The sequence below is a fragment of the Pogona vitticeps genome, chromosome 1 (assembly GCF_051106095.1).
Source record: "Pogona vitticeps strain Pit_001003342236 chromosome 1, PviZW2.1, whole genome shotgun sequence".
In the NCBI taxonomy this organism is placed as follows: Eukaryota; Metazoa; Chordata; class Lepidosauria; order Squamata; family Agamidae; genus Pogona; species Pogona vitticeps.
The window spans coordinates 98966749-98971428 of NC_135783.1; the positions used below are offsets into that span (position 1 = coordinate 98966749).

The 4680-nt window shown below is 37.7% G+C and overlaps 1 long non-coding RNA gene across 1 annotated transcript; it reads right to left on the reverse strand.

Moving 5' to 3' along the window:
• Positions 1-683: 683 nt before the first annotated feature.
• LOC144586719 (uncharacterized) lies at positions 684-4125 on the reverse strand. The gene is made up of 3 exons (XR_013541720.1): positions 3567-4125; positions 2922-2977; positions 684-740 (listed from the first exon to the last, which is right to left on the reverse strand). It is a non-coding gene; the product is annotated as an uncharacterized LOC144586719 (long non-coding RNA).
• Positions 4126-4680: the final 555 nt, after the last annotated feature.

The following is a 4680-nucleotide window of genomic DNA, read 5'->3' on the forward strand; positions in this document are numbered from 1 at the left end:
GTAGGATAAGCCTTCTGCTTCCCATAGGCTTTTCTCCCAAGCAAATGTGTCCTTCAGGCTTGACTGGATAGCTCATTGAGTTAGATATCTGGCTCCAGAGCCTCAGATCATGAATTCAATTCCCCACTGTGCTTCTGAGAGAAATGCCAGCCTGTGTAGCCTTGGGTAAGCTGTTCAGTGCCATGGCAACTCCCCAAAGAAGGTAAAGGTAAACTTCTGAGTACTGTGTACATAGAGAACTCCGGGAAAGGTTACAATCAGTCAGAATTGACTTAATATATTAATTATTATATAAAATAATAATTATAAATTGTGCTCTATCAGCCTGTTAAACAGCTATTTGTCCAACTGGTAAGATCAGAGTTAGGACAGAGAGGAGAGCACATAGGGAGACAAATCTCCCTGTAGCTTCCTTCATTTTAATCTTTCTTTATCTAGTCCAGTGGCCTCAGCCTTGGGCTTCCAGATGTTCTTGGACTACAACTCCCAGAAGTATTTGCCACCACCTCTGCTAGCTAGGATTTCTGGGAGTTGAAGTCCGAGAGCATCTGGAGGCCCAAGGTTGGGGACCACTGATCTAGTCCATCCATTAAAACAGCTGATGGTCTGGCTGGAGGACAACAGAGATGGGGGTATCCAGCCACAGCTGTGGGAAAAGGCAGCATAGGCTGGTGCTCTACAGACCTCAAAGTGCTGCATGCAGCCTGAGGACTGCCTGTTGCCCAGATGAAGTAGAACACCTGAAACATATAAAGCAATCCGTACTTTAGAAGACAGAAAGATGAAGACTTTGTCCTTTGTGTTATTTTTAAATGGTACAAATAACAGCTGTACAGCGGTAGATGCAATACAGAGCAAGTAACGTCACTCATAGGTCCTGGGGGGTAATAAGAAGGTAATCATGTTTTCCTTTCCTTTCACCCCAGAAGCTCATGAAAAAAATATTTACAACAACAAAACCAAAATAGTTACATTATATGAGGTTCAACTATCTTGGGAGGACTGAATATCAACAAATGCTACAGATAAATAAGGATTTTAATCTTCTAATAGTGCAGGGACAATGTCTTCAGATAATGGTATTTCCAATAAATCAAATAATGTTTTTTTCAAAAAATCCTCTCTTGCAATTGCATAAAAGGGCAGGAGCACAGACTAGTGCTGTCACATGGACAAACTCTCTCAGAGTAAGGTTGCCCTAACAATCTTCCTTGCTTCTCCCTCAAAGGGACAATATTCAGTCTTGCATGTAGAAGATCTCTCCAGTAACACGGAATAGTTGTACAGCAGAACTTTCTTGGGAATAGAATACCGAAAAAGAATGGAAAACATACTTTTCAGGCTCTCATTTGACTGCTAGCCAGATCTATTTGATAAATCTGCTTCTTTACATAAAGTCTTGATTCTCTTTCACCCATGTTCCTAATTACATAATTCTTGTGATAAGCCCAGGACTCCTAGCTTGCTATCTATTAGTTTCTGACAGGAGGATCTAAAAGACAAGAAAGTGGGACAAGAAAGGAGCCCTCAGAAAAGATGACTTTCAGCTTTAAATCAAAGGCCTGTTTCCATGCTCTTGCCTGAATAGAAGGCTGAGCAAACTCTGCCTGTACATCATTCACCATGCACTGTGGGATATTCATTAGCCTCCTTAAAAAGGAGAGGGGATGGTCAAATTTCTCGGATACCCCAGCTATCCATATTGAAATACCATTCATATACTTCTGAGTCTCCTTCAGGCATTGAAGTCATCACTGTCACAGAGGGCAGCATAAGTGTGCTTGCTGTCCTCATTGATGTCCGTGCATTGGGGCTAAAGATATCAGCTGAGAAGATGGCTGTATTTGTGCAGACACTCATGCATTTTTGAACGGATTTTGGAAGACCTCTGTGTATTCACAGTGGGCTCTCTGCTTCAGACTTTCAGTTCAAAATAAGTATGAATGGAAACAGAGCTGGGCTACTTGAGATGAAACAGGGGACAGAGAGACAGAACATATCCCCTTTCTCCCTTCTGCCGTCATGCATGGAGCTGAACACTCAAATAAGGCTTTTAACTGATACATAGACACAGCAGACAAAAAACATTTTTGGCACATAACCATATGATCTGTTAGTCAAATTGGTAATATACAACGGCCCTTCTTGTTTGTATAGGAATCATTCCAGCCTGAACCCCAAAGACGGCAGACTTCCTGTTTGACTGAAAATTCCAGCTTGATCATAGATCAGATTTGGGCTGGTTCATGATCTCCTGTGTATCATGTGATTGCCAGAAAATAGCTCGCCCTGGACTGTGCCAATAGTCCAGAATGTGAGCTATTTCTCTGTCTGATTGCGTCTGCATTTTACTTTACATCTTTTTAAGAGGCCAGCTGACATTCAGTAACTTTTTCATGAACTACTTACTGTGCAGAATGCTACTTAATGAAGTAAAAAACCATTTGAAGGAAGTAACAGACCATATTAAATGTCTCTGTGTGTTATAGTGAGAATTGCATTGATAAACTAGGTATTGTAGTACACTGTGGCTGGAATATTTCTCTATTTTTGTTTATAGCTCTTTTAAGAAGTCTTTTTGACTGCATATGTAGATACTGTACCTAGAAACTGTATCTGCATATAGCCTAACATACAATCTAGTCAATTTTCACTAGTCTGTGCTTTTCCTTTGCAATTATACTATACAGTATCTGCCTGTTTGCCTGTACAATTTTCCCCATGGAGGCTACATCACAAATTTAGAATGTGTTATTGTGTGCTATTTTGCTATGAATTTACGGAAGCCTCCATTGAAACCCATCTTGGAAAAAAATTAGGTTTAGTCTTAATAAGATGTTGAAGATCTGTCATTAGATCTCCTGGTTCCCTTAATTTGTACCATGGTGCTGATTGGACAAAGTGGAACTGGGGTCTCTTACCTCCCAAATGGTGCAGAGACTCACTTCTTTCCTTGGTTTGCATGCAGTCTTTAGAACTGGAAGGAAAAGAGCTTGGTGATTTTTCTACCATGCATCTTTGATTATTTACATTTCTCCAGAATGCTTCATGCATGCTTATATGTGTTCCTTTACAGAGTAAATAGGAGTAGCCGGGGAGAAAACCTAGATCAGATGTGTCTAGTCCCTGTACAATCTCCCTCCTTTAAAAATAAATAATGAGATCTAATCATGGATGCTCAATGTGGGGCGTCTGTTTATGGTATCATGCCAAAGAGGACAAAGATCTGCAGATGTTTTGCATATGCTAGTTTATATGAATAGATGCAAATATTTTTAAAATGCAATAATTTAAGCAGCAGTACAATGGCCAGAGTTCACCACTGCTGATAGAATTATGAACTGGATGACATGTATCATGCTGCATGAGAGTGCAACAACGATCTTGTGCTAGCAGAGCAATTCAGTATTCTAAAAAGCAATTCTAAAAAGGGGGCAGCCCAAACAAAAAATTATAACTTTGAAACTGGGCTTCAGATCAGCACCAAATTTGGCACAGTTGTTGCAGACAGTTTGCTCTTGCAGTTTTTCTTTAAAAAGCACAAACAAACAAATCTCTTCACATACCTTTTCCAGGGGAGCGGGGAAATTAGCTCCACATAACGGGCAATCTGAACATTTGACTTTGTCAATCACGACAGAATTAGCTGACTCTTAGCTACATTTTTGCCTTTTTAACTCTTTCCTGACCGAACAAGCTGATCAGAATCATGTTGGGAAGGAGATTCTGAGTCTGACTGTAAAAATAGAGAAACGAAAAGAATATTAATATATTTTTTTAAGATACAGATATTGAAAATATTTTTTAAAATATATATTTAAAAATAATACATAACAAATATTCAAAACAAATATCATCAGCATCATCTTAGAACTACAGAGCTTGAAAGGACCCTACAGATCATCATGTCCAGCCACTGTCAAGAGGCACAGTGGGAAATCAAACTCCCAACATTTTGCTCTGCAGTCAGGTATCTAAACCATTCAGCTATCCAGCAGTGTAATATGCAGTTACTGTTTATTATTATTATTATTATTATTATTATTATTATTATTATTATTATTATTATTATTATTATTATTATTATTATTATTATTATTATTATTAACAACAACAACAACAACAACAACAACAGCAATAATAATAATAATAATAATAATAATAATAATAATAATAATAATAATAATAATAATAATAATAATAATAATAATAATAATAATAATAATAATAATAATAATAATAATAATAATAATAATAAAAATAGTTGTTGTTTTTTTGCTTTGTGGCAAGAAGAGACACCAAGCAAAGGAAAATCCCAAAACCTGACTCCTTTCCCCACCACAACCATCAGTTCTCATCCAAATACAAAGCAGTTCTCAGGACTGTTTTTCTACAAGTTTTCTAGGTATCAAAATGCCTAGAAGAAATGTTAGTGAGCACAAGAGGGTATCCTGTAAATGCTGACATACGTACGTGTCATCAACATATCCCTTTGCTATGTAAAATTTAACATCCATTTTCCTGCTGGCAACACAGGCACAATATTGTGCAGCAATATTGGGCCATTTCCTGGCATTTTGAATCATGGATACAGGAGGACATTATCTTAATCTCTCACATTCATAAACCAGAGGGTTTTTTAAAAATAATTGCTTTTTTTTATTCAGTCTGCTTGACGGG